A 15,025-nucleotide genomic window follows, 5' to 3' on the forward strand; every position below is an offset into this window, starting at 1 on the left:
TTTTCGATTTCATGAATCGAAAATGACCACTTTGTTCAAACAAATCGAAAATTCTGGCATCCAAGATAAGCTGCGTCAAAAGGAAACTGAGGGTCTCCTGTCGTGTAGAGAATTAAGTGTTCCAGGGACAGACAAAAACGAAGAGCAGTAATTCTGGAATTTTGTGGAAATTCTGGATGGAATCTGATGTATATACCTCCGTTCTTCGACAGATAATTAAAGTGGGAGGATAAAATGCAGTGGCAAATAATGAAGCTGGGTAATAGGGCTACCTTTATTGTACGGACGATTTTATTATTTTCTCGGCAATTAGTCGCAGGGAAACTACCGCTTGACAACTGGCACTGAAAGAGAGATAGAAAGTTTTCATATCCACTTCTCCTCCATGAATAAGGAATTTGACTTCACTGGACAAATGATTCTTTATGAATTGTCTAAGGTTATTTTAGCATTGGCATAGAAGTGCTCGTGCGCACGCGTGTGTGCGTGTGTGTGTGATGCTTTACATAACTTGTGTTATCGGTAGCAATGTTAACCATATGGGTAACACTTCTATAAATGTTTGACTTTCAGGTATGGTAGCCCGAGTTCGCGCCCAGCTGTAGCCAGCGCGGAAACAGAGGAATGTATTTCTGGTGATTAGAAATTCATTTCTCGATATGATGTGGTTCGGATTCCACAATAAGCTGTAGATCCCGTTGCTAAGCAACCTATTGGTTCTTAGCCTCGTCAGTAAAAATCTAATCCTTCGGACCAGCCCTAGGAGAGCTCTTAATCAGTTCAGTGGTCTAGTTAAACTATGATATACTGAACTGAACTTCCTTGAGAAAGGAAAAAATAATCCTAATAGTAGATTACGTCTAAGGTTTTGTTTGAGTATCTGATAAAATATATTTCAGCTGACGATTATATAACAACCTGAAGGTGTTTGTAAGTAAGGATGTTTAATAAGGTGTGGTGTTCACAATGTGTCTTTTTGAAGAGTCTAATTGGTGTTTTATGATATGTACAAGACCTTCAGAATATCAAAGTTAACAATATCCTAGATTTTGGCAGTGCTCGTTTATTTGAATCGAGCAATAATAATCTTCTGGTATCACGCTCGTCGAAAGATCTCCTTGAGAAGTTACTGATTATGCAGATTATGCAGCGTCAGCTTACAGTTGTTAGATAATTAAGACTAGATCTTATACATGAAGGGGAAAAATAAACCTTTCGCTTACTCTTAAAATTTGTTACAATTTCGTCAGCTTCCTTTCCACGGATTTATTCAGATAAACTCTGAACAAAAATTCCTGTATCCTTAACCCTTTATCAGCCCTTTTTAGGGTCTTCCTTTGTCTTTCCCTAACCCCACCCCCAACAAGAACATCAACAATAAGAACAACAACAACACAGTAGTTTGTAGGCTTACTCCCCGAGTAAGTGAACAGTGCTCTGAAGACATCATTTTATTATTACTGATCATGGCATTCCGCTGCTCATCTTATCAACAGAATATACTTCGCAGCAATCCTTATATCTTTCCCTTTTTTTATGCATTTCATATCCTTCCTTTGTCACGTGTCTGGGCATTAATTTTCTTCCCCCCTCCGCCCCCACCCCCTATCGTATTCAGATTCCGAAATGAGAAGATCTGCTCAAAATTCTATCTCGCGGTAAATGGATATAAAATGCTGCTGATTTGAGCCCGTATCTGCATTCGAATCCATGTGCCCCGATGTCTCTTCAAATACGGATTGCGCCTCACTCGCTTCTCTTTTTTTCACTTTGTCGTGCTGAGATGCGCAGTTCCTCCTATCTACGCATCTGTGTATGAATGAGAGAGAGAGAGAGCGAGAGAGAGGAGATAGGAGGAGAGAGGAGGGAGACGAAAGAATATACTCAGAAGTCTTATATTAGATATTCGCAGTGCTTCTATACGCATTAGTGTGTGCGTATTTGTATAAGATAGATATAGAGAGAGAGAGAGAGAGAGAGAGAGAGAGAGAGAGAGAGAGAAAAAATAACACTATTTTTTTATTGCTTTATATTTTATCCAGGGACGTACCATACAAAAATATAACCCGATGAATAATCTGTTTACTGGAAAATGTACGCTATTTGATATCATGAAAGGAAATTCCAAGTAAATAAGCTTTTGAATGATAAAAAAGTGTCGTTCAATTTCATTTCCCCATCTCTCTCTCTCTCTCTCTCTCTCTCTCTCTCTCTCTCTCTCTCTCTCTCTCTCTCTCTCTCTCTCATGCGGACGAGGAAAAGACGTTAATTCGATTATAAGAAATAATGGGGGATAGTTGTACTTCAACTAATATGATTACCGGCTATTGATTTGGTCATTTTAATTAGAAGGTTCGCTTTGACCAGAAGAATTATTTATATATAATATATCTATTATATATATATATATATATATATATATATATATATATATATATATGCAGAGCCTTGAATTATAGTTTTCTATAGTTAGAATACTTCTATCTGGCTTGTGGACTGATCATCCTTTTTGATAAGAAGTAAATAAAGAGAACATCTTATCCCTTTTTCGGTTAAGTGTCGAATATGCACTTGTTTATTTTATTGTTTTATATTCTTTTATTTGCTTTTCTTTTATTTTTTTTTTTTTTTTGAGTGTTCTGCATCGACAGTGATTTGACTTCTTGTTTCAGCAAAGTATCAGGTCTGTCTCTCTCTCATCATCAAGGATGAATGGTGAAGTTAAGTATATCTTAGTTTAACTATAGCTTACTGAGCTGGTTAACAGCTCTCCTAGGGCTGTCCCGAATTGCTAGATATTTCTACGTGGCTAGGAACCAATTGGTTACCTAGCAACGGGACCTACAGCTTATTGTGGGATCCGAACCACATTATATTGAGAGATGAATTTCTAATCACCAGAAATAAATTCCTCTGACACCATTTTGGCAGTGCGGAGAGTCGAACTCGCGACTACAGAATCGGTAGGCAAGCACGTAATCCCCTCGTCCAACGAGGATGTAGAATGAATGGTGAGAGAGACAGACCTGAGACTTAGCTGAGACAGGAGGTTATTGACGAAATCACCATCTATGCAGATCCCCCCACCCCCCAAAAAAAAATAAAAGAATGATCATTTGACACTGCAATTCTGAAAATTTAGGCTACCTAGTCATTGACAGCCTGCTTCTTCTCTACGTCCAGGAGCAGACGAGACCTATCACAGAAAACTTCCAGAATCCAGGGTTCCAGGTATTAGAATCTCAAGCACCTTTAACACTGCTGGAAAATGTGGTCAGCCGAATGAATTTGCTGATTCTGGAGACGTCCAATAGGACCAAAGATCATTAAGTTAACAGTCAGCCTTCCCCAAAATAGAAGCAGTAAGTAATCTTTGAACTGAAGTGTGTCATAAGCATGTTGAAGCTTATTTATGAGATCGTAAGTTCTTTTCATAAAAAATTATCGTTTTCAGATATTTGAGCAAAAGGGAAGTTGTATATGCTTCATCTTCAACATAGGTTTGTTTGTTTGTATGTTGTTTTTACGTTGCATGGTACCAGTGGTTATTCAGCAACGGGACCAACGGCTTTACGTGACTTCCGAACCACGTCGGGAGTAAACTTCTATCACCAGAAATACACATCTCTAACCCCTCAGTGGAATGCTCGAGAATCGAACTCGCTGCCACTGAGGTGGCAGGCCAAGACCATACCTATCATGCCACTGAGGGCGCGGTTTTTTGGGGGGGAATTCATCTCATTCAAAAGCTTAAAAAATTATCAGATGTCACGTTCTATTGACGAAGTTCTTGGATAACGGTAAAGGACAATAATCTTACCCGCGCTTCGTGACACACAGGAACAGTAGTAAATTGCTATTCAAAAGGCACATATGATTACTTGGAAGTGTCTGTATTGAAACTATCAGTTCAGTTTTAACAAAACAAAACATTCTGGGCGAGGCAATTCAATTTGTTTGCTGTTTAACACTGCAAAACTGACGAGGATCTACTTGTTTTAAAGCGAATTATTTTATGAACTTATATCTACCTGTAAAACAAGTTTTGGAAAATCCCATCGAAGGACGAAGTGATGAAACATTATATTTTTCTTTACACCAACAGGAGCAAATTTGATATAACCTCGACTTTCATATGTCAAAGATCCTCAGATCCGCAATGGTGTCAATATGATAAATTTTGCAAAAAAAATATGAAAAAAGGCAGGCATTTAGATATCAAATCATGTTTTACTGAATGCTTTTTTTCATAAAACAATAAAATAGAGATGGTAATTATTGCATTTATAAAAAGTTACTACCTTTACTGTATTATATATTACAGCAGATATAAATCTCCATTAATAACTTAAGCCATGAAATACTGATTTCAAACATTATGAAATGATTTAAAACTTTTTTTTCAATTACACAAATCAAAATGTGGTAATTATTGCATTTATAAAAACTCACTATCTTTACTGTATTATATATTACAGGAGATATAAATCTCCAATAATAACTTAAGCCATGAAATATTGATTTCAAAAATTTTGAAATTATTTAAAAGTTTTTTTCATTAAACAAATTAAAATGGAGATGGTAATTATAAAAAAGTTACTATCTTTACTGTATTATATATTATAGCAGATATAAATCTCCATTAATAACTTAAGCCATGAAATACTGATTTCAAACATTATGAAATGATTTAAAACTTTTTTTCAAATTAAAATGTGGTAATTATTGCATTTATAAAAAGTTACTATCTTTACTGTATTATATATTACAGGAGAAATGAATCTCCAATGATAACATAGCCATGAAATATTGAGTTCTAACATTATGAGATGATTCAAAACTTTTTTATTACTATTCCCCATGATTTGCTTTCAATATTTTTCAACCTGACACTTTTACTCTGTTCCGGTTGTCAATACCAGAACGGAACATGAAAAATAGTGAAGAGTTATGGAGCCATTTAGATGAGCAATTACGATCCACTTTGGAAAATGAGAAATTGGCTAATGGCAGGAAAACTGTAAATGTTCTCAACAAGCGTACAGGAGAGAGAGCGCGAGAGAGAGAGAGAGAGAGAGAGAGGTGAGAGAGAGAGAGAGAGAGAGAGAGAGAGAGTCTTAAATATATGACATGTGCATTTTCTTTTTGTGAAGATGTGTCTTGACACAGGCAGGTCTATAAGAGAGAGAGAGAGAGAGAGAGAGAGAGAGAGAGAGAGAGAGAGAGTTATAAGGAGTTACAAGAATTAGAATGTATCAAAGACTTATTAGTCCATCCGAGGAGACATAATTTGCTCACTTATCTCTAGGAGCAGGTTTTACTATTCATTCATAGTGTCCTAATGATCTTGTCTAGCTTTCTTTTAAACTCCATGTGTCACATATCATGTCTATAAAGAAGTTCTCTAGTTTCTATCCATTACTCTTGTCTGGTTTTCGTTTAATATGAAGAGGTTACTGTCTACTTTTGTTGTTATGCCTTTCAGTATTTTTAATGTTTCTATTAGTTGTCCTCGCAGTCGTCGTGTTTCTAAGTCATGCATAGAGAGAGAGAGAGAGAGAGAGAGAGAGAGAGAGAGAGAGAGAGAGAGAGAGAGAGATTCTTTCCTCTATCACTATTTCCATTTTATCTCAGAAAGACAGAGATAAACAGAAAGAGAGAGAAAAACACAGTCAGATAAACAGACAGAGACTCCTAAGAGTTCCGACCACAAATTAATTTACCAACGCTGGAAAAAATAATAAGAAAAAAAAACAAAAAAAAACAATTGCTTGCAAAAGTCACCAGGATCTAAAAACTTTGCAACACGATCCTTGGGACGTGACGTCAGGTGACAGGTGGTTTTTGTCGCTGCCGGGAAGGCAACATCCTGAAGATAAAGATGTGTAGTTTGACGTATATCAAGGATTGATATCTGTTCACAAAGTTGCATCATACCAATTTGGAAAACCACAGTCTTAATGTTTCAACATTTTATTTGATTAAACCATTAGAATATATATATTATAATATATATATAATATATATATATATAATATATATATATATATATATATATATCTTCTAAAATGGTTTTTATAAAATAATAATGATGAAACACTGGACTGGTATATACACACACACAAATATATATGCTCCCAGACGATGTAGTATATATATATATATATATATATATATCTATTAAATATATTATATTATATATAATATCTCTATATATATTATATATATATATATATATATATATATAGCATTATGTGTGTGTGTGTGTTAGTGTGTATGGTGGGTGTGTGTGTGTGTGTTATTCTAATGCTTTAGTGTGAAATAAGATTATGGGTCATTACGACTGGTATGCATATATATATATATATATATATATATATATATATATATATATATATATAGTATATATATAGTATATATATATATATATCTATATATATATATATATATATAATCATATATACTACATCATGTGGGAGCATATACTTGCGTAAATATTCCAAAGATTCGGAAAAGACCGGTAATATCCGAAAGTCAAGTCTCGCATCCACATCGAATAATCCCTCCATAATGTGGGCCACATGACATAACCATTTGCTTTTGGGAGGCAAAAAACCTTGCTATTGTTGGCGACGGAATTAATCTCTGCGAAACCAGAAATCTGACCTGCAACGCGCATTATGATTCCATTTCGCGTAATATTTTCGCTTTCTACATTTCCCAGAACTCCATCTGTTACCTGTATGAAATTCTAAAAAAAATAAATAGATAAAAATAAAAAAGTTGATTGCAACGTACTGATGAACATTTGGCTGTCTGGATTCGCTCCCCTGATTCTCAGCTATTTTTTCTTATGCAGCAAATTCCGGAAGGTGGCTGCATCTTCAGTCGTCTGCACGAGAGATAATCATAGCCTCAGTTTATTCAAAATTTATTCAAATTTATCTATGTTTTATCTGGACCAACTGGAGCGGAAAAAAAAACTGGCTTGCAAAAACCAGGGGAAAAATGAGCTAAGAGAATCATAAGCTTTTTGATTGATTTAGTTTGAAAGGAAAAAGATGTTTTTTTTTTTAGCCAGTCTTTAAAAGGAGAACAATGCGATAAATACAATCCCCGCAGGAGGAGAGTGCCGACAGTGCACCTCACACGCTGTAAGTAATTGCAGGGATTACTTAAGATTCGGCCCCTTGCTCCATTTGTTCCTTTGACTGTACCTCCGTTCATATTCTCTTGCTTCCATCTTATTTTCCATCCTCTCCTGACAATTGTTTCAGACTGCAACTGCTTTGAGGTTTTCCTCCTGTTACGCTTCTAAAGCTTTCTTACTCTCAGTTTCCTTTTTCGGAGCTGAATGGCCTCATAGGTCCCAGCGCCTGGCCTTTGGCCTAAATTTTACATTCCAGTTCCAACGATAAATATAACAAAAAGTGTACTTATCAATTTTACACACTATTTATTTTCTCTCTAGATGATTATTTTCATTCTAAATATTTTTCTTTCATTGCTTACAGTGATTTTAAAGTTTCGACCTGAAAGATAAAAGAAAACCTATATTTTTGCTACAGTATTGTAATATTAAATATATGATAGCATCGTTATAACATTTCTTATATAAGTTTTGCTTTAAGGATAGGTCAGATATCTTTGTTATTAATATTATTTTTGCCAGAATTTTCATATTGCCATCAAATATCAGACAATTGTTTTGTTATTAATATTATTTTTGCCAGAATTTTCATATTGCCATCAAATATCAGAGAATTGTGTTGTCTTAAAAGCAAACGCCGCTCTTCTGTGTTATATAAACAGGCAATATACTATATGCTTAACATGGAAGCTCAAATTAAATTAAATATTACATACAGGAAAACGATTGAAAGAAGCAGTTATACTATAGCAAATGAAACGGGTCGATGATTTTGACATATCAAATAGGTTCTCGGTATTACCATTCAGAAGATGCTGTAGACATAGTTTATAAGGAAATAATTATCATTAGCGAAAGCCTAGGCTTGTTCACGGATCGCTGATAATGAATATATTTGTTTAATTTTATGCTAGCGTTTTTATTTGCTTTTTTTTTCTCTCTCTTTTTCTTTTTTGTCTCTAGCTGGAAGATTAAATGTTAGATTATTCCTTGACATATGTAAAGTTATCATAGTCTAAAGATGAGCGATTATTTTCTTGAATTCACCAGCCATTCCCCTTCAGGTTACGACCTCTCTCTCTCTCTCTCTCTCTCTCTCTCTCTCTCTCTCTCTCTCTCTCTCTCTCTCTCTCTCCTCCATTCTTCTACAGCAAGAAGGCGAGAGGAATCGTAAAATTAGAGACAGATATCTCAGCGATTGAGGAGAATACAATAGCATAGTGATAAGGTTATATTAGCTAGCTTTAGTGAGAGCTCGTTGCGTTGTATGGAATAGAACTAATCCTAAGAATAGTGGAACGAAGGAAAGTTTTCTCTTTTTTTTCGTTTTTACTTTTTATTTTTCTTGGGTGGTAGCTAATGCAACGCTACAGAAAATATCTTGTAAAATTACAAGTTACCTCTCATTCATATTTCATATTTTCCGTGGCTTCGTATCTTACCAAAACTAAGTTATAGTTAAGCAGCTTTCTAATAGTATCAGAAGCCGTAGAAGTTCATAAGGCAGCCAGCTCATAATTACACAGAGGAACGAAAGAAAAATATATTTTCAAATATTTTGTAAAGGTCAAAGAATATATTTCTTTAAGGATTTCTAAATACTTGTAGTAAGTAATTTATGGTATGTATATCATAAACCAGTTGAAAATACGTCAACGACATTACGTACAGAAAAAAAGCTCGACAAATGCTGGATAATCGTATGAAGCTCTGGTTAGAACTGCCAATAGGTAGTTGGCATGTATCCAGACTGTACACGACGTTTGTGTGATGTGTTGCGGACGTGTGTTATTGACGTTCTACGACTGAATTCAGATTTACATTGAAAAATATAGAATACTGTTTACTGTTCACAGAGATTTTTCTTATCAAACTAATGGAGCGCATTACAGTAAAGACTATCGGTGACTGTGTGACGAAATAATTAACAAATCCAAATAGGTCATTTTAGTAAATCTGAGGAGCAAAATGTGTGCAGTTAGTCAATTTTATTTCATTCACTAAGTCATTGTAAACGTTCGATTATTATTATTATTATTATTATTATTATTATTATTATTATTATTATTATTATTATTATTATTATTATTATTATTGCGTATCCATTAACAATCAAATCGTCTGAAGATATCACGGAAAGCAATCCTCAGTCAGATCTCTCTCTTTTTTTTTTACAAGCAAAAGTCAATCTGTGTAGCCCTTTAGATTCTCCTAAGATCTACTCAGATCAAAGGTTTCCTTGATCCCCATCCAATCGACTCGCTGTTTCAAGTAGTGAGTGAAGTCACATTTATTTGACTCTTTGTGAAATGACTGAGATGGGGTTTGTAATAAAAGTCAACTGTCTTATTCTTCTTCTTCTTCTTCTTCTTCTTTTTATTTCCGTCAATATATTTTCAACAACAGTATGCACTCGTATGTATGTATGTATGAACATTTTTTTTAGAAATAATGAACACATGAGCACGTGTTTCAAACAAATCATTTATTTACTTACACCGGGAACGATATATATATATATATATATATATATATATATATATATATATATATATATATATTTGTGTGTGTGTGTGTGTATGTGTACATATATATCCAATGTAGCACGAAGGAACACGTGTTTGAGAATATCCTTAATTAAATCCACGGAAGGTGAGTGAAACCGGGACTTTGAACAGGTACTTTCTATATACCTTGGTAGTTTATTCTACATTTTCAAGTTAACACTGAATACAGTAGAGGTTGACACGGCTTTATATACAAAATCAGAAGGGGGCGGGGTTACAGTTTGTTAATCTAAGCAAAGAGTTCTTTAACCAAGACGTGGCTTCAAAAAAGATGGACTCCAACAGATTCATTTTCCTTTGGTCATTGACCTTGTGGATTATTGAGGCCTTATCCCAGTTGATGTCACGGCCTATAGAATGACCTCGTCACTTTGTTACCAGATATATATATATGTAATTGTAATAGCCACAATGCCCTCTTAACTACTCGATTTCTTTGCGCTTTTTTTAATATGTAAGGCTTTGTAGTGACAAGCGTATCCAAAGCGCAAAGAATTCGAGTTAAGAGGACATAGTGGCTTTTACAATTACATGTACCTATATATTCATATTGCTATTGCCAACTATATTCTTACTTAAAATATAAGACTGACTACAAAGGCTTTCAAAGTTTCCTTTGTGTCTCTAAAGGCTTCGATGCCATTCTTCATCTTTCTCGGTAAGATAACAGAGATATGTAACAGATACGAAGAAAGGGCGAAAGGACAGCGAAATAACATGGTGATGCAGTTGAATATATCGGTTTTCGATAGACTTCACTGGCTGTCGATGACACGGAAACCCTCGTTGTTTTAGTTGGAAATGTCGTCTTGTTCTTTCTGTTCTTTGTTTTTTTTTAAACTGTCCCACAATAAAAAAAAAAAACAGCGAGCTCTCAATTTTTCATTTTTTAAAACTGCCCCACAATAAAAAAAGAAAAAAAACATCGACCTTTCCATTTTTCTCTTTTCTTTTTACTTTTTGTCATTTTTTTCTTCACAGTTTTTATTTATTCTTTTCCTGATGCAAGACAACTCTGTCCAGTGGAGTTGTATTTTAGTTAAGATTTGTTATCTATCTTCTTTCTGTATTTCCTGTATCTTTCTGTTGCCTCTTTAAATGTGTCTGTGGAATAGCGTTCATGTTCTGAGTAATAATAATAATAATAATAATAATAATAATAATAATAATAATAATAATAATAATAATAATAATAATAATAATAACAGTTGCTTCGTAAAAAATAATTGAAACCTCTTCCAGCTCTTCCAGTTTATCAGACACTTAGATCAGAGCTGAGTGTCATTCATATTATTAATAATTGTTGAATTTTTTGCCAATTTCACACTAACCAGTTGTATTTACAGAAATCATATATAGCTTGGTCCTATTAAGCAATGCAGTGTATTCCAAGTATACTATCACTGGAATTCACTGGAATTTACTTTCGTTCACAGATCAATTTGTTGATCCTGCAACAGCGAAATTAATTTGTTGTCATTTCTGAAAATAAGACTTATGGTCCATCTATTACATCTATAAACATCACTGATCATACTAGAGACTTGGTTGACTCTGAGTCAATCTTCGATCGTATCCTTCCTTCAGCCTCGGTTGAGAGATATCCATCCATGATTGCTTCGTTTTTTCTGAGTCTAGGTATTGGTCAATCCTTGATATTCTGTGATAAATTGATCAAGTTCCATCCTTGCAGTATAGTTTCCAAATAATTCTAAAGTTGACTCTGCCTACCGATAGTCCTTTGCCCTGAAGAATTTGTTATTAATCTGCCATAAGTATTAGTTTATTAAGTTAAAATAATTTATGCTTGTGAATATCGACTGAGCCTTCAGTAAGCCATCGTCAGCTTTCAACTTGACAGTATCCTAGTGTTCCTTTTTTTTTTTTATGATTGACGGATCCCTCTTTCTGTCGGCACAAAATTCCCAAATTAAATATCCAGTTTCCTAGACCTAGGTAACAGAGCTCTACACCAAACTCTCCCCTCATATGAAATTATTATTATTATTATTATTATTATTATTATTATTATTATTATTATTATTATTATTATTATTATTATTATTATTATTATTATTATTATTGCTGTTGTTGTTGTTGTTATTATTGTTATTATTATTATTTAGAAACATGAGGCACCACTCACATTATTTCATTAATTAAATTATCGCCTACAATGCTTAATTAACCCCAAAGTTTAGTCTATAATATATCATCTTTCAAGACCTTCCTATCCCTATTCATGTGGAACGAGGCCACAGGTACCATCGACCTGAAATTCAAGCTTCCAAAGAAATAGCGTCCATTAAAAGCTCACCACGAGCCCCAGCAGGATTCGATCCTGAAGGAGGAGAACCCTTTCCTTACACTTACCTCATAGGTCCCGGCGCTTGGCTTTTGGGCCTAAATTTCATATTCCATTCCCCTGTAATCTTTGTAATCCCACTTTACGATATGAATCCGTCAATTTCCTGATGTCTCTGGTAAAATACTATTGATCAGAAAGAGCACCAAAGTGACAAAGTCAAGACTCATTAGATTTGGGTAAAAGTTCTTCCATAAAAATCTGGTCTATCCAGTTCGGCTCCTTAACCAACCATTTAAATAGATGATCGGTTTTTAAGCAAAAGGAAATCACTGTAATGAGAGACTTTATTTCCCTTGACCAATCTCATTTGAATCATAAGTCTTTTATGCTAAAATTTTCAAGGCTTTCTTTGTTTTTATTTTCGTTTTTTCTTTTCGCTTATTTGGGGAATAAGCCTTTACAAACTACTTCGTTTTTGTTGTTGTTTTGGAGGGGGTTTGCCTAAAAAGGTCTGAAAAAGAGGTTTCACGTTGAGTTAAAGATACAGAAATTTTATGATAGGATATTTATGATTCATTTATTAGAATGAAAATGTAAAAAAAAGGAATGTGTATGTTGAACAGTACCTAAAAGTTAATTAATAAAACAGCTTATTTTTTGCTTTTCGTTGGTGAAACAACGTTCTATTCGACCGCAGATTATAGCACGCACTCGAGTAAGCTGGAGGTCGGATCACACCTTTTTTTTTTCTCCAGCCCGTAATTAATTCTCAGCCGTTTAAGGTTCGTAACTTGATTTTAAACTTCCTCAGCATTCGCGAGTTTCATACTTCCTTTTCTCAACTTCGCCGGTAATTGCTTCTAATTTCCTTAACCCTCACTGAGCAAATTTCATCATTTATTTGCGATTATTTTGCCGCAATTTTTCAGAGTATTCAATACATTGTCTAGATGTAAATAGTTGCTTTAAAAAATATCTTTTTTTATTTGCTAAAACATCAAAGTATTCAAGATAGATATAAACAGTTGCTTTAAAAACTATTTTTCTATTTGCGAAAACATCAAAGTATTCAAAATAGATATAAACATTTGCTTTAAAAAATATATATAGATTTTTTTTGCTAAGACATCAAAGTATTCAAGATAGATATAAACATTTCCTATAAAAATATCTTTTTTTATTTGCTAAAACATCAAAGTATTCAATTCATTAACTAGATATAAACAGTTGCTTTAAAAACTATCTTTTTTATTTACTAAAATATCAGAGTATTCAATTCACTAGCTAGATGTAAAGAGTGGCTTTAAAAACTGTTTTTTTTTTTATTTGCTAAAACATCATCAGAATATTCAATTCATTAGCTCGATATAAACAGTTGCTTTAAAAACTATATTTTTTATTTGCTAAAACATCAAAGTATTCAATACATTAACCAGATATAAACAGTTGCTTTAAAAACTGTCTTTTTTATTTGCTAAAACATCAGAGCATTCAATTCATCAACTAGATATAAACAGTTGCTTTAAAAACTTTATTTTTTTATTCGCTAAAAAATCAAAGTATTCATTTCATTAGCTAGATATAAACAGTAGTTTTAAAAACTATCTTTTTTATTTGCCAAAGAATCAAATGATTCAGATTATGAATTTTCCATAAAAATTTTCTTAAAGACTATACTGTACCTAAGGAGATATATTATGAAGTAGAATATAAACAAATTAATTGTTTATTTCTCCGTCAAACACCAGAACAAATAAGTAAAAAATGCGCCGGAGTTCTTCTGCACAATCTAGTTTTCTGTACAGCTGCTATAGGGCGTTATCGAGGCCACCGAAAATACATCTATCTTTAGGTGGTCTCGGTATAATACAATTCAATGCAATTCAAATCTTTATTCATATGCAATGCATATAACTACATGAATTACATATATTTAAGAAAGGAAATGCTGTATGAACCGCGTCCCACGAATCTTTAACCACGGCCCATTGGTGGCTTATTCTATTACGTTGCCAGAAGCACGATTATGGCTAAATGTAACCTTAAATGGAATAAAATCTACTGGAGCTAGAGGGCTGCAATTTGGTATGTGTGATGATTGGAGGATGGATGATCAACATATCAATTTGCAGCCCTCTAGCCTCAGAAGTTTTTAAGATCTGAGGGTGGACAGAAAAAGGGCTGACGGACAGACAAAGCCGGCACAACAGTTTTCTTTTACAGAAAGCTAAAAATAACCTATCAAATACAAATCTGATCAAACGTTCCTCTCTTCATCCAAATAAATATATGAATGTTTACGATCTGCAGAAGGTATGTCACTTTTACCTTGATTTGCGTTAAACGTCTCTGTATTCTGTATGGCGAACATAATACGTAGGCCACAAGGTATATCATTTCTTCATTAACAACAAAGCACTCTAATTTTGTCTCATTAGGTAACCAACTACATGGCGTATGCTTTTTTTTTCCATACGCCTTTATTATGATAATTGATGCTCCTTTCTTAATTGATCTTGAGTGTAGCCATTCTTCCTATAGTTTTATTATAAGGCAGTATTGTCACAACGATACTGCTCCACTCATCTCACGAAATACTGAAAAATTTATTTTACGTATTTAGACAGGCATCTTGCAGACATCATATTCATAGAATAGCACAAATTCGAGCTTATAAATGCAAGTTTTCTTCGGAACTAGAGATACAGAGACATTACTCGCTATTCCAATAAATCCTGTGTGAATCTATGTAAGACAGAGTAAAAATCTTTGTGTTTTCCACTTGAGTAAAATAGCTCCATAATAAAAACTGAATGCTATAACAATAGCTGAAAATCTTAGTATAACTTTTTCAGACAATGATTGATTTATGGCTGCTAAAACTGGCGTCACAACTTCTAGGTTATTAACGCCTCCTAGGCAATGGCTACTTATCTAAAACATTAACTGGATACAGGATACGTTAACTAGAAAATAAGTTAATGTTTACAAACCCACGAC

This window comes from Macrobrachium nipponense, chromosome 9, assembly GCF_015104395.2.
Source record: "Macrobrachium nipponense isolate FS-2020 chromosome 9, ASM1510439v2, whole genome shotgun sequence".
Lineage (NCBI taxonomy): Eukaryota > Metazoa > Arthropoda > Malacostraca > Decapoda > Palaemonidae > Macrobrachium > Macrobrachium nipponense.